At 48.6% G+C, this 16240-nt stretch overlaps 1 long non-coding RNA gene across 1 annotated transcript in view; it reads right to left on the bottom strand.

The window, feature by feature from the left end:
• Positions 1-572: 572 nt before the first annotated feature.
• The window catches only part of LOC134363406 (uncharacterized), a 72414-nt gene continuing 56746 nt past the window's right edge, over positions 573-16240 (bottom strand). Inside the window, exon 6 of the long non-coding RNA XR_010021706.1 lies at positions 573-923. This is a non-coding gene — a long non-coding RNA (uncharacterized LOC134363406). The remainder of the gene's footprint in view (positions 924-16240) is intronic.

Genomic DNA, 16240 nt, shown 5'->3' with positions numbered 1-16240 from the left:
GACTTAACCTGGACATAACTTTTATAGCTTAAGCAACTCTTTGGCAAAAGAAGACCCAAAGCAGAATTGCTGACAAACATTAACTTTGTGACATGTCAGATGCTGTTATTATAAAGTGCAGGTAAACATAATAAGTCATGAAAAGCAACTGAGAATAATGTGAGGCCGGCGTCAGATGTGAGGGGCGCGTCTGCAGGGCACGCAGGAGACAGCTGCCGCCTGAGGGCCCAGCACGCCCTCACTCATGTTCCCCTGTGACAGTCGCCACAGTTTCTGTCCCCGGAGTTTCTCTATTCAAATAAATCACCCACATGAAGAATGGACGTAACTGTACCTATAAAGTAACTTTCTCAATCAAGCGTATGTGGAACCCTCAGCGAGTTGGCATCCTTTTTCTTATATGTCTTTGCTTTATGCTGCTGACTCTGTTTGTTGTTTATCCAACAGCTTTTCTTCCACCCCTTCTTCCTTTCTGGTTATCGTAGTCAGTTCTAGCTGCTATAATAAATTACCTCAGACTAAGGGGCTTAAACGACAAGCATTTATTTCTCACAGTTCTGGAGGCTGGAAGTCCAAGATCGAGGTGCCGGTCTTCTCACCATATTCTTGCATGGCAGAGACCAGAGAGAGCAAGCTCCTGGGTCTCCTCTTCTAAGGGCACTAACCCCATCAATGAGGGCTCCACCCTCGTGACGGAATCACCTACCAAAAGCCCCACCTCCTAATACCATCACCTTGGGAGTTGGGGCTTCAACACATGAATTTGGGGGGACACAGACATTCAGCTCATAACACTGGCACAGACTCTTCCCCTTGTGGAGGCTGAAACCCCAGATGTTTACTTCCGCCCGCTCTCTTGCAGCTGGAGCGTGGGTGTGGGAGCCAGTCAGGGTCAGCAGTCGTGAGGACACCTCTGCTGGACTCTGTAATAAAACAAAGCAGGTAAAAGGAACCTCCTTCCCTGCCTTGTGATGGACTTGTGTGAAGATGGCACCCAGGGTAGTAGTCGCCATCCTGTGGCTTCATGGAGTGGCAGGGGAGGGGTGTCGAGATTAAAGGCCAACCTTACGAGGTGGTGGAGAAGGAGGAGGCTGAGCCTCCAGGACTTTTGTTACATTAGATAATAATGGTGATTATTTTTTAAGCCTCTGGAAATTGAATATGCTGTTAATGGCCAAAAGCATCTAAAATTGTAGGCCCTGTGTCCAAACCCATGCCGTGTTTTGTGCGTGTGAGCTTCTGCTTTACCTCTATCCAGTATCTTCAGATGCACCTGTTTCAAAGAAGTTGGTTTTCTAAGCCTCTAATCTTGACTTTTGTGTGAAGTTGGAGAAGCGGGGTTTGACCTAACAATTCAGTGACTGTCAGTCACAGACAGTGGTAAATGTTTCTTTCCCAAACTCTACAATCTCCACTCATGTCTCCTAGTGTGGATGTGTTAAATATCCTCAACTTTTTCTCTGAAATAAAGCACTACATACAGGAATTCATTAGTGGCTGCATTGTTCCGTGTGTCCAGCATATTGTGAATGCATATAATATACCAGGCCATGCTCTAAACATGGGGACCTTCTAAGTTAGCAGGGGAGACTGGGAGACCACCACCAGCATGGCTACAAACCAGGCTCAGGTCAGGCAGGGTCTTGGCAGAAAACAGATGGCACAGTCTGAAAGTGTAATTGGAGAAAGTCTCATTAAACAACTCTTCAGCAGGTGTTGGGTGATTTGATGGAAGTGCAAAGGCTGGAAGCTCATGTCTGTTGGAGGCCTGAAGGTGGAGGGAGGAAGCAGCATTACTGGAGCCTGGGGAGAGCTCGGGGCCCTGAGAAACAGGGCTGGAACTGAGGAAGGTGACCACTGCCCACCCGTCTTCCTCCCCCTGCTGAACCAAGCCTCTCATAAGATGTCACAGGGCCTAGGAGCCCAAGAGAAGCAGCCAAAGAAGACCAGATTCCTGGGGCACAAGAGGCAGGAAATACAGAAAATGGGGGGTGGGGACAAGGGAAATAACCTGCACAGTGCTAAAAGTTGGTTCTGACCCACAGCTCTTACATCTGCTGATATAACTATGATAATAGCCTGTTTTGATTCTTCTAAAGAGAGCGCTGTTGTGTACTTTCACTTTACAGACAGTTTCATTTCAGGCCTTGGTATAACAGCCATCCAAACTGGAGCAGTCAAACCATTTGAATCTTAGAGGGTGTACAACTGCACAGACATCATCAGCTCTAGGTTAGTTACAAATCCACAGCACTCGGTGTGTGCGGCAGGGCGGGGGAAAGCGGAGAGGATTAAAGAGGTTTCATGCACCGCGTGTGTGCAGAAGGTATGCCCGGCTCCTGGGGTGGGAGCTTGGGAGAGAAGCAAAGGACGGATTTAACCTGCTTTAGCTCTAGCTCAGGGACTGCGATCAGGACACACCCAGCAACAGCAAAGCTCAGTTACGAACCTGAGATCAGAACGTGAGGCATAAAACCCCTCACTTGTAAGGAACTCTAATCCGTATAATTAAATTTATAATTAATTGTCACGCTGCCCAGGCCAGCACTGGAATTAATTCTCATTATTATCCGTATTTCCTACTAGAAACATACTCATATACGCCCTACTTTTTGAAGCAATCAAGCGGTACCATGACTGAAGAGTGGTTGTTTCCCGACAGACGCGTCAAGTTCTCGAGAGTGATGTCTCTGCCCCTGGAGGACTTGCAGGTGTCACTCGGCCCTGGCCACCACATACGTGCAGCCCTCACTGCTCAACTCCTGCCCTGCCTCTCAGTCTTGTCCTGGCTCTCTGAACTGCTCTTAGAGATCCATGTCCTCTTCCTCTTCTAATTTAGTTTATTTTCCTATCAAAATTATATATGTACATATTTTAAAGTCAAGTCGATCTGCAAGGCTTTTTACAAAAACAGCAGCTCCTCCTTAGCATTTTCCACTCCCTGAGGCAACCCAGTAGCTGTGAGCATAGCACACTCGTGTGGTGCTTCCTCTCGTGTCTCCAAACAACGTGCTTACGTGCCTCTTCCGTGGCCTTCCCTTTCAGGCATCGTCTGCTGACTTGCCTTTACGCAGATGACAACTCTGTTCTCCTACACCCGCCCCACCGTTCCTGCCCCGACCTCATGCAGACACGTCTCCGTCCTCCCGCCCTCTCACTAGCAATACAGTTACAACATACCCAAGTTACAGCACTATTCAGTGTTTGCACAATGATGCTTGTGAGTTCCATTCACAAACAAGCCCCACAGTGCACTGTAGTTTTTCTTTCTTGCATGATACTATGTTTCTCTTTTCTTTCTTGCACAATATGTTTTATTCCCCGGAGCTGATACTTGTGCCGGGTTTGTATGGGTTTGTGTGTACGTGAGTGCATGCTTAACTTTCTGTGTATTTATTACAGCTTCACACCCAGACTCTACCTAGTTGTATCAGTCTCCTCTTGATCTGCTCAAATACGTGAGGACATCTATCCGTTCATTCCCCGTGGGGAAAAGTCCACGTCATACCCTTTATTTTCTTCATTCCATGTCTTCCTCTTCCATGGTTCCTGGAGTAGCTTCCTTAGTGATTTCTTCCAGAGGGAAAATTCTTGAAACCTTGCGGATCCTAAGATGACAGTAGTCTACTCTTGCAGTGATTTGATTTTCTGCCTTGGGACAGAATTCTAGGACAGAACTCATTTCTCAGAATTGTGAAAGCATGGCTTCATTGTCCTCTGGTTCTGGAGTGGATACGCAGAAGCCAAATGCCACTCCGCTTCTGGATTCTTTCCCCTGACACAGCTGCTTGTCTCTGGGAGTGCTTTGGCTCTTCTCTTTGTCACCAGTATTCTAACATTTTATAATGTACCCTGGTGTGCATGATTTTCATACTTCGGCAGGGTACATGGTGGGCCCTTTTAATCGAGAAAATATTGTCCTTTAGTTGTGAAAAATGTTCCTCTGTTATTTCTTAAGTGATTTCCTCTCCACTAACTTCTGCTCATACTTCCTGCTATGACTTGTTTGTTGGCTTCCTGTTACCTAGATTAATCCTCTAATTTTCTTTTCTTTTCTTTTTTTCTCCTCCAATTTCTTGCTCTTTTTACTCTACTTTCTTTTGGAAAGATTTCCTCAAGCTTATCTTTCGACTTTCTTACTGAGTTTTAAATTTCAGCTATCATATTTTTATTTTCTCGGGCTTTTTCGGTCCCTTGAGTGTTTGCTTTTATAAGCCCTCTCCTTGTTTTATTGATGCAGTCAGTGCCTTCTCCTTCTCTGAGGTTGTTCCTGCTGTCTTCTTCTGCCTACGTCATCTCTGTGTCTATAAGCTTCTTTTTCTGTTGTTCCGTATCCCATCACTGCTGTGAGGCACTCCCCACTAGCGTCTTGTCTGATAATCCTCTGTGGTCAGTATATAAGACAGGGCCACCAGGGGCTGATTGAAAGGTCTGTGGGGCTTGTCACCATGGTCTTCACTGTAGGATGATCAGGCTGGCTGTTCCCTTAGGAGCCCCCAAGGTCAGTATAATCTGCTAGTTCTCCACTTTCCTGCCTGGAGGGTAATTAGCTAGTTGCCAGGGGCCTCTTCCTAAGATGTGAAGGAGATTGGAGTTTTGAATGTTTACTTGCAGACTACTTCTTATGCTCCCGGTCTTCCAAACCCTTCCTTCAACTGTGCCTGGTGCTCTGAGGTCAGACAGCCTCAGGTCACCCTCTCAAGAAAATAAGCCTCCATTCTATCACTGCTGCGCCCAGCTACTTCTTAAAGAACACTTTCATCCACTGAAAGCATATGCTTCCACCAATTATGATGGTTTTGTGTGTGTGTGTGGAGGGGGAGGGCCCCACGATGTAAACAAGATCGCTTTTCAGCTGTTGTCGCTGCTGGCTAGGGGTGAAAAACCAAGTACCACTAAACCAAGTACCACTTCTGCACTGAATTTCACTTTCCAGTCTCTTCTCCCGTTCTCTGTGTCTTTGTGGGATTGATTTGTGGTCATTCTGGTGGGGCTTCCAGAGGGAGTGGAGCTAAGTGCCCACGTGCAGTCCAGTGCCAGGACGAGGATGCCTCACCTCACTTGTCTTGGCTGTAACATTTAAGAAGGCACCAAAGACTCGGGCATCAAGGCAAATACTACTTAATGCAATCTTTAATAAACCAAAATGGATGCAAAATATCCATGATGAAAAAAATTCACAATTTTAAATAAAGACAGGATCAGTGCAGCTAGTTTTTCCTTCTGCCTCCTGTTCCATATGGCTCAGCAGGGCTTTGGTCCAGCCCATTACCTTCCACCAGAAGTTCTGACGATCTTGGTGTACTCATGACCATATCAGTCTGCAAAGGTCACATGCTGCACATTATATTCTCACTTGTCTGTCATGCAGTTACCTGAGCATTCAAGAAATGAGGGCTGAATCAGTCTGGCCCGAGGCATTTGGGACAGAGTGCTCAACTAACTGGCGCATGGTGGATCCACTTGCTCACACTTACGTGTCCCACAAGTGATAGACTCTCGTCATAATGAGCACCTCTCAGAAGGACTGGAGGAGTTAAATGACACATGCAATGCTGGCAAGATAAAGAAGGATGCCCTGAATTTGGTGTTTTTCAATCTATAGGGATGTTTGGAGTGTTTTCAAGGAATTAGTCAACAGCAAGATACCGTCCACACCCAGATGAAAAACAATATAAATTCAGGTTTTCTACCAGGATTTCTGTCAGGAGTCTTCTCCAGTGTCCCATCCTCAGCAGTTTAGCGTAGTCCGCTCCCAGGTGAACTCAGACACCACAGCTTTTGCTCAGAAACTGCTGTGCGAATCCTGATCCTCCCTGTCCTTCCCTCAACCTTGAGTCTGTTTGTGCAGTTCTGCACCGTGTTAAACGGTCAGCTGCCATCGACTCCAAGAGGGAAGCTCCCATTATCTGACATTTTCTAATAGTTACTTGATTCTTCTAGAAAAATCACATTTTCCTTCAAACAAATCTTCCCTACATGGTGACTATATTCCTGGACACTCTTTCACCCATTTCACTCTGGACACTTTCAAAAGCCCCATCCTCTGGGGGGACTTTTCCCAAAAGCTTCCTACTTTACGCTCTAAGTAGGTCGCCTTCAAATGCAGTCGTGTTGTTCCCATTGGGATGCTGTAAAGATAAGCTCACATTTCCACCTGTACTTTGAGACCCAAGAGGAAGGGCACTCTAAAATTTTAAGGTAACAGTATGAATTTTCCTTAGAAACACATTGTTCTATTAAGTGGGTTCCTTGAAAAAAATATGGGGGCACCTGGCTGGCAGTTTTTTTTTTTCTGAAGGTGCTGGTAACCTGATTTTGCTGAATTTTCGGATGGCAGTGAGTGTGAGTGTGTGTGTGTGTGTGTGTGTGTGTGTGTGTGTGTGTGTAGGTGTGCACGCTCCTCACCAGCAGTGAGTTTTACTTGTAAGGTGCCAGGTAAGAACAAGGTATCATTATGAAGAGAAATATGACCTCACAGCTCAGAGACTGTAATGAGACCACACCTGGAGTACTTTGTTCTGTTTCAGGAAGCTCAGCTACAGAAAGATGAGGTAGCTGAGAGGGTGCCAGGGAACAGAAAAAAACACAGAAATACAGGAAATAAAAGCTACCAGAACATGAAAAACATCTCAGGAAAACACCTATCCCCATCTTTAATCATTACCAACTGTTTAGTGAGTCTACAGTGCACAACGCTCTTCATTTAAGAGAATTCAAAGGTGAGTAAGATCCAGTCTTTCCCCCAAAGCACTAAACATGTAGAAAATAAGTGGCCAGAGTAGTCATAAAATGCAAGCAAATCAAACTTTTCTAGCCATTGTGCGTGCGGAGGAGCAGGGTGTTGCTTCATCAGAAATATTGATTCATTTCCAGAGCTCCTCATATAAAGATGACATCATTAAGCCAGATAAACAGACATTAAATGAGCAAGCACTCCTTCTATCTTCTACCAACAAAAAATTTTAATTGAAAAACAAAGCAAAGCTCGAGATAAAGCAAGCATTATGAGTTCAGTCACTTGGAAGTGGTACAGAGAATGCAGAACTTTAAATAAGGTAGAAAGAGGGAAGCAAAGAGAAATTGTCTTTCTGAGCAAAATCCCTTCTTGCTGAGATTCAGAAACAGTTATAAACACACAGTCATGGGATTAAAAATGGCAAAGAGTGACCATGTGAAATATATTAATTTGTGGTATACAAGAAAATAAAGGAAATAGCTTGAGGCAATATAGTTGTGTTACCTCAACTCTACTGTCCTGATGGTTGAATTAGTTTCCCATGGTTGCTGCAATGAATTACCACAAACACAGTAGCTTGAAACAACACAAATTTATTTTCTTGCATTTCTGTAGGTTGGAAGTCCATCAGAGGACTCCTTGGGCTAAAATTAAGGTGTTGATAGGATTGTGTTTTTTCTGGAGGCTCTAGGGAAGAATCTGTTGCTTGACTTTTCTAACTTCTAGAGACTGTCCACCTCTTGGCCCATGGTCCTTTCCTCCATCTTTAGAGCTGGTGACAATAGGCTGCGTCCTTCTCACATTGCCTCCCTCTTCCGTTCTTAAGGACCTTTGTGATTACTCTGAGCCCACCCCAATAATACAGAATAAGCTTCTTATTTTAAAGTCACTTGATTAGCAACCTTAATTTATCTTTGTCATGTGTCATGGGTTGAATGGCATTTCCCAAAAAACATGTGGAAGTCCTAACCTCCTCAGAATGTGGCCTTATTTGGAAATAGGGTCATTGCAGGTGTAAATAGTTAAGATGAAGTTATACTAGAGTAGGGCGAGCCCCTAATCCAATATGACTGGTGTCCCTAAAAGAATATAGGCGTGTGAAGACACGGACACATAAGGAGAAGGCCGCGTGGAGATGTAGGCAGAGCCTGCAGTGATGCATCTGCAAGCCAAGGAACACCTGGAACCATCAGAAGTTAGAGCAGGTGAGGAAGGATTCTTACTCCAAAAGCTTTAGGAGGAGGATGGTCCCGCCAGCACTTTCAACACTGGTTTTAAACTTCTGGCTTCCAGAACTGTGTGGAAATAAACTTTTGTCATTTTAAGCCACCAAGCTTTGTTACAGCAGCCCTAGGACTAACACGCCATGTGAAGAAAGAGGTTTCAGGACGTGGACCTCTTTGGCAGGGCGGCATGATTCTGCCTACCATGAGGGCTTTCAAGGGATGCTATATGTTGCCATTTCCAATGAGAAGGAGCGGAAGGATGTATGGAGATAATTCCTTACGAGTCCCTCGGGTTTTTGCACGTCTTGAGAGCAGAGGTATTTGCCTTTATTCCAGACTATATTATTAAGAATGTTTGTATAGCAAACAGCCTTGATATACATGTCTACCCCTGAAACAAACAGGTTTTTGTTCTGGTGGTTGCTGTTGTTAGTTTCGGTGTAATAAGGAAATGTCTCCTTATAGGGCAAAAGTCAGGCAGGCTTACTGTCCGTTAGAAAAGACTCAGGTTCCCTAAGCATGTTCCCTCTCTTTGAACATGACACACTAATGGTGCAGTTGTGACCTGGACCTCTTTGCCCAGTGGGACTTGGTGCTGAGGGAACTGGCACAAGTGCTGACCCTGTCTACTGCTGTGGCTGTGAGTTGTAAACTTTCCTTTGTCTCTAACTCAAGCATCTGTGTCTTCTGCTAACACCCATGAAACTGTGCAGGCTAGCAGGTTAACAAGCAAGGAGGGTAAATCTCAGGACCTCCATAGTTTTTGATAGAGATTCAGGTATAAAATTAGGAAAGTGGGAGAGAAACTGCAGGGAGTTGCTGTCACTGAACAACTCCATGTGCTGTGCAGGTCAAGCACACCAGGACTTCAGCACACCTAGTTGGGCGTCATTTGCTTACGGCAGTGGTTCTTCAAGTGGAGTCCCTGGAGGCAGAGCATGAGCATTACCTGGGAAGCTGTTAAAAATGCACTTTTGGGGGCCCGGCCATCTGTGTTTTAACAAGCCCTCCAGGATGCTGATGCGTGCATTCTGGGAACCACTGGCCTGCATGGTGGTCACCACCCCAGCTGCAGAGTCCTGGGCATGTTCATGTAGGTGGTTTTCAGGGGGACCCTAAAGCCCAGGACATGAGAGAGGCCTGGAGCAAGCGCTCGCCTGCCCACTCTCCGGGGGCACTGTAGTGGGCTGTGTAGGGTCTTCTGTATTTCCCACAGCCTTCCCCCTCTCCATCCTCACCCCAGGGGACAACAGGCTTCTTACTAAAATCCCACGTGGAAGTCACGCTATGCACATGGGCCTATCTTAGCACATGTGCTTTCTTGGTGCTCCATTCTCAAGGAGGCAAACTGGACCTGCCAGCTTTACTAAGCCCTAGGGAAGGGAGGGTCAGAAAAAGAAGGGAGGGAGACCACGGAGGGAAAGTACTGGGGTCATGCAGAGGCAGACTTTGCCCCAGAGTGAAAAATAAGCTGAGAGTTGCTGCAGACAGGCTCAGCCCTGTCCTCACACTCCTGGGGGGCTGGGGCTCTCCCTGGTGGAAGCAGCCGATGGCACAAGAACAAATTACAAAAGAGCGAAGCGCTCTGTGCCAGATAGAGCTACCACTGGCAGGAAAGCAAGAGCCAAGTCTGCAGGAGTTGTTCCAGGGCTTGCAGAGGGCCAGCAGAAGACCGCACAGATCCAACCACGCACAGGGAAAAAGAGGATCTCCACGTGACTTACATGGTCTTTTTAATGTTTCTTTTCTCAGGTAAAAATTACCTTGAAAATTCTCCTTAGTTTTCTGGAACAGAGTAAAGGATGAACAATTTTCTTACCATAAAAAAATAGCACAGAAGGAACAAAAAGCATTACCAACAGGGATCTTAGGGTTTTTTTAACCAGTTTTTTCCCTCCCCCATTGCCAGACAAATCACGGCATTGAAAATACTCTATTCGCTACCACATGAAGAGCTTTCAAATATACTAGTTAATAAAATGCTGAATGCAGCAACAGAAAAAACTTTGATACCCAAACTAATTTATCCATATCCTTTTGTTCAATCACAACAAAGGGTTTACAGTTATCAGATCTGGCTTTGAATGGACCTGCTGCCTCAGAGATGAGCGCCCGTCGCCGCGGCCGGCTTTCTTCAGTCTTCCTGTTGGCTCTTCCCCATCCTGGGAATGAGCTCTGGGTTTTATGGAAACGTGTATTAAACCCATTAGTCCTCTGGCTTCCCCTGACTGCCTGATGATGCCCAGAGGATGTTTCTCACAGAGAATTTATAGAACGTCTTATTAGTTTATCACCAATGGACTTAATAATATTCCTTGCACATGAACATGCTTTCTTCTAGTTTAATTCTCCTGGCTAGATTTTAGGCATCTCCTACCCATGTCTCCACACTTAAAACTCTCTTTTAGCAGGCTCCAAAAGGAAAATCCTGGACCTTGTTAAGGTCAATGTATTAGACACCACCTTAAAGAAGCTTGTGTCTTTGGCCTTAAATGGAGCCATCATATGGGACCTTGTGCATGGCAGGACACAGCCCAGTCACCTCAGACTGGCCCACCTGGCAGTGCACCTGAGCTGGGCAGGGAGGAGCGTGGCTTCACATGTTAGCACCATGTGTGGAAATGTAGGAAAGTGGCCCAGGAGGATGTTGACACCTGATGGATGGTGTTACAGGAGTCTCAAGTTCACCCAGGAAAGCCCCGGGCAGCTGTGAGCCTTTGAGGATAGGGGGTTGGTCTGTTCTGTGTTTGCATTTGGGGCGAGGAGTTGGTGCAAAGCCAGACTTCAAAACTGCAGGTCAGAGAGAAAGTAGCCCAAGGCTATGAAGATCTGTTGAAATCCGGGAAAAAGGAGGTTTAAATCAGGGCAGTAGGAGGTCCAGAGTCCTGGAAGGGGTCCAGCCAGCTCGGGAAGGGGGTGGAGACAGACGGTGGCACTTGCTCTAGGCTGTCCTTCCAGCTGACCCGTCTACGGCATCCCTGCCCCCGTGTCACACAGACGTCAGAGCCTAGGCCTCATGCCAGGGGAACTCACTCTGTGCCAGCTGTGCCCCCCACAGACGGCTCTGTGGCCTTGGGAAGCCCCCACATCTTGCTGGCCTTAGTTTCTCCACCTGGAAAGTCTGCACTTTGGACTTGCCCAGGGCCTGGGCCCCTTCCGACTGTAACGTTCTCTCCCTGGTGGTGCCGCCTCATCCTGTCCTCATGGCAGAGGTCTTAGTCCTCAGGATGCCACACCAAGGGAATGCGGTGCAGCAGACGAAAGTCTCCATCCTAGCTCAGGCATTCTGGAACACTCTAAGAGGTATGACACGTGCACGGCTCACACATTCGCGCCCCTGTACTGGCTTCCCTCCTTCCCTCCCGGCTCACAGGCACGTCCATCCTTTCCGCTCACCCCAGACCCCTCCATGCTCTCTGCTCCCCACACAGCCCCAGCCCTAGACCCCCGGACACGGAGCCCCCTGCGGGCTGCGGGTACAGAACTGTTCTGGGGGCCGAGAAGGGCCACAGGGAACACTGTCACGTGGCTGCTTGTTACCCTGCGCGCCCCACCCAGAGCGATCCGCCTGCCTCTCATCTCTTCACCCTCTTCCTGCTGCCACCGGGGCTACAGGAACGCAGCTCGCCCGTGCCCCAGGGGGCGCAGCCCCTTCCCTGCCCCTGCCCCTCACGGGGAGCTCGGAGACCGGCCGCTGAGCACGGGGCGTCCAGGCTGGAGGGGCCTAAGCCCTCAGCCCCCACACGCGTTTGCGACACGCGCACACAGCCCGTGCCCTCGGCAGCTCGGCAGCGAGGGCACATTCCGGCTCCGAGTCTGGACGTCCCTCCACCTGCGTGCACCCGAGCCAGGGCTTCGCGACCTCTAGTGGCAGAAGAAAGGCCCTTCGCCGACCGCTCGCGTCCCCCAGCTCTCCGCTCCACCACGTCTGTCCTGGTCCAGCGCCGCCCCGTGTCCCGTCACACCTCGCAATAGCCCCAGAGACCGCCTCTCTGGCCCGCCTGGCTCCCCCGGCCCCGCTGCCCTGTCTCGGCGGAGCAGCAGAGCAGCGCAGCCCCTCGCCCTGTCGCAGTCCCGGAGGCGAGGCGCGCGGCGCGCTGTGACCCGCTGAGCCGGTGTGGCACCCGCGCACCTCTGCAGGTCCGTGCGAGCACCCGGCAGAGCCCCGCGGGCGGGTAGACCCTTGGTCACCTTTCGGATGTGCCCCCCAGTTCTGAATTTCACAATCCAACAGGCCTCCTGGGTGTTAGAGAAGGGACTGGGGTGGGGCCCCTGGTATGAGCACCGCTGTCTCCCACCGGCATTCCGTGCCCCTGACAGACCCCTCTGAGTTGTCCCTGCCCCCCTCCTCTCCACACCTCCCTTTCCCTCTCCACCTCCACTGCTGGCTGCGTTTGGGACAGCATATGGCCCTGCTTGCCACTGGCAGCTGTCCTGCCACCACTGGGGAGCCAGACTTTGAGTGACGCTCACCCTAAGGGCGATAGAACAGAAAAACAGAAAAAGACCAAGTCGTTCAGGACATCTTTGAGTCGCTTATCTTGCTAAGTCCCGACTTGTCTGCCCCTTCCCTCTGACCTTGCAGTTGTGTGAGATGACAAACTTGCCTATTGTTTAGACCAGTCTGAGTCAGTCTTTTTTCATTTTCTTTTTGAAGTGCCCATCTTATCGATGCACACCTGGCTTAGAATTTTCTCCATGGTCTTCAGGACAAAGTGCTACCTCCTCAGCTCAGCTCAAGAAAGAGCTCATGTCCCCCTGCCTCCCCCATCACTTCCAGTCCCTCAAGTAGACGCTCCTCTCCGGCAATAAGAAACCATTTGCAGCTTCCCTGACTCCCGGTAGCATCAGATCCAATGCATGACCTTCCCAGGGAACCCCTTCCTGATCCCCAGGGAGCAGGTGAGCAGAAAGGCCGGGAAGACAGGCTGGGGCTGGGGGACTGGAGAGGATGCTGCCCAGAATGGAAGAGGTTTGAAAAGACAGAAGGAAAGAAACAATCCTGATCAGAGCATCTGAGGTCCTTGATCAAGCCTCCCCTGAGGACTATCTTCAGACTTTAAGTCTTTGTTTTTAAATTTCCTGTGTTGTTTCAGTTAATTGAGGTTAGTTTTTTTGTTTTTGTTTCTTGCAACCAAAAGCAATCCAACATGCTTTTCAAGTTTCTTATCACGCATTGACAAGGACTGTCAGCTTTTCAAGAGCAAGAGCAAAGGCCATAGATCATTTGGTAGATGCTACTCAGTAAGAGTTTGTTGAAATTAAGTAAGTTTTTCACTTTTGCAAGTTTTGATTTATACATATACTCCAAAAACTCTTATAACATTTTGGTTCAAAAAATCAAAACGAAACAAAACAAAAACCACTCAATTCCACCAGGCCGAAGGTTTGTTCTTTTAAAAACAAAATTGAGTGCATGCTCAACAGGTCATATTTAAATTGCATTGAAGGCACAGAATAAAAAAATTCCAATCACACATACTTTTTTAAAATGCTAGTTTTTGATTAAAAATACGTAGTCCTCCAATGATCTAATTTTTTTCCGGTAGGATCCGAGAGTTACACAGCTATTAAGGCAATTTGTTTTGCTCTCACGGCCGGCCTAATTGTCACTCTAGGAGGTGTAGAGAGACTGGTCTGCAAACAGGCCTCTGCTCCCCACTCACCCGTAGCCAGGCGTGGAGGGCTCTTGCAGAGTCAGCTTTCTCGGACCCCTCCTTCCTCCTGCCCTGGTCCTGCTGAGTAAATTGCCCTCAACGCAGTGATGTCAACTCACTGCACTGCTTGGGAAGGCATATGAAGAAAAAGACATCAAGCTGTTCCAAGAGGCTGTTATTTTGGCAACATCACTAAACAGTTATTTGGCTTCGTGGTTCAGCAGAATGAGATTCCTGTAGCCCTCCCTGTGGGAAGTGGGGTTCCACCTGTAGAGCTGAGGGAAAGTGGTTGTCAGATCCGTTGCCATGCATAAAGCCTCGGTGACAATGCAGACTGCCTGAAGCAAGCACTGTGCTGGAGAGTGGAGAAATTCAGCTCAAGAAAAAGACAAGGAGAAACGGGGGCTTATGTGGCTAAAAAGGTTATGGCTTCAGGCATGGCTGGATCCAGGTGATGGAATGAAGCTCAGAGTCAATATTTGCAGCTGAGGAAGCATCAGAAAAAAACCTCTCTGTCCTGTAGTTATGGCAAAAGCTGTGATGCTCCTTGTCAGCCCAGCGTGGCTCCCTTGCTCCTCCTGAACTACAGCCATTGTGGACAGAGGGTGGTTAGTGAGGTCTGTTTGGCCAGGCCTAAGTCACTTGGTTATTCCTGGTCATAAGGCCCATTTGTTTGCTAAGGCTTCTGTAACAAAGAACCAAAAACTGGGTGGTTTCAAGCAACAGAAATGTATTGTCTCGCGGTCCTGAAGACTGAGGTCTGAAGCTGAGGCGTGGGCAGGGCCTTGCTCCCTCTGGAACCACAGGGAGCCTCCCTTGGTCCTTCTAGCTTCGGTGGTTGCCACAGACTTGGGTGCTCCTCAGCTTGCAGACACATCATTCCACCCCTCTGTCCTCACATGGCATCTTCCCCCTGTGACTTTTCCCTGTCTTTCCTCTGTGTCTGTCTCTGGGTCCAGATTTCCCCTTTTTACAGGCTGAATGTTCCTAACCCCAAATCCAAAAATCGCCAAAATCTGAAACTTGCGTCCTTTGAGTTTCATGCTGGTGCTCAAAAAATTTCAGATTTAGGAGGATTTTGAATGTTGGATTTTTGGAGTAGGGATGTTCAACCCGTAAAGTAGGCAATTATTCCAAAATCCAAAAAAATTGAAATTTATAACTCTTCTGCTCCCAAGCATTTTGGGTTAGAGATACTCAACCTGTGTAAGGACGTTCATCGTATCGGATAAGGGCCCTCTGCAGTGACCTCGTCCTGTTCACTTGATTACATCCACAAAGACCCTATCTCCGGATGAGTCCTCATCCAGAGGTACTAGGGGTTGGAATTCGGAGATATCATTTTGGGAGGGGGCGCAGTTCAACCCACCACGTGGAGGGAGGGAGAAGCTAAAGCCACATGTGAGCTGAGCACAGCAGTCCCAGCCCTTCCCTCACTGACTCCACATGAGGAGCCCGTGACGGAGCCCACGGGAAGTTACCATCCCAGAGCCTGGTTCATGGGGACACACGATAAACAGTCGGGTGTTCGCTTTTATGGCACCCTCTATAGTGCAGTCAGATCCTACTTACAAAACCTGTGCACATTCCACTCCGTGTGCTGACAAAGGAGGAACAATTTAAGCAAACTGGAGGAATTAAGCAACAGCGGAACCTCTGCTCACCGTCCCACTCGAGGACAGAACACGGACCAGTGAGGGGACGCTGGAGCCGAGGCTTTCCTGTTGCCTCGGGTGGCCTCAGTGTGCGGCATCCCTCGCAGGAGGCGTCCCACCCTGCGCCAGCTCGGGAGTCAAGGTGGAGACATGTCTCTTGTGCACAATATGCCCCTAAAGCCGGCCAACTGGCTCACCTGGTTGCGGCCTGACATCGGGCTCTGTCCGAGGCTGTGGCCACCCTGGCGGGCGGCTTCAGGCCCAGCTGCTAGACCACCTGTAGTGGGAACCTGCACCTGCTTCCCCTGGCTGTGACAGGCCCCACAGGTGTCACCAACACACCAGGCTCAGCTTACCCTCTCGCACTAAACAAGTGACCTGAGAGTCCAAAAGTTGGTGCAAGGATTGGAAGGTTTATTCGGATAACTGGTACTAAACTGAACGTCTAACCAAGCAAACAAAGAGAAAAGAGGAGCAGTGCGGTCCAGTTTGTCCTTGTCCTAGTCGGCAGGGCCAACCTCTTCCACTGATAGTGATTGATAAAAGCAGTTGTCCCTGCTGTCGTTGGCACAAAGAAGAAAAGTACTGACTAGATTGAAATCAGAGAAACAAAGCACAGCCAGGAGCCCTCCAGGTGCACCTACACAGAACAGCAGGAGAGGGCTCGGAAAATCAGAGAAAGGGAGAGAGAATCTGAGCAGCTTCTGGACTTGCAGTCACTGCGTGGCATGGGACTGAACCCCACAGTCTCACGCGTCCCCTGTCGGGGGAACCTGCTCAAGCAAGGTCTTCACGGTGCAGGACTGGCCTCCCCACCTCTGCTAGTCACCTGTCAGGGCAAGCTGTGGCCGGCCAGAAGGAGCGGCTTCTCACAGGGGGAGGGGAGTTCAAGCTGTAGTTGTCCTTTGGTCACTTTAAAGAAGAAGAAAGGGGGAAAGGAAAATAAAAGAGAATAAAGCATTG

Source organism: Cynocephalus volans, chromosome 14, assembly GCF_027409185.1.
Source record: "Cynocephalus volans isolate mCynVol1 chromosome 14, mCynVol1.pri, whole genome shotgun sequence".
Taxonomy (NCBI): Eukaryota; Metazoa; Chordata; class Mammalia; order Dermoptera; family Cynocephalidae; genus Cynocephalus; species Cynocephalus volans.
The sequence above is the reverse complement of the archived record's forward strand: the minus strand, read 5'-3'. Positions and strand labels throughout refer to the sequence as shown.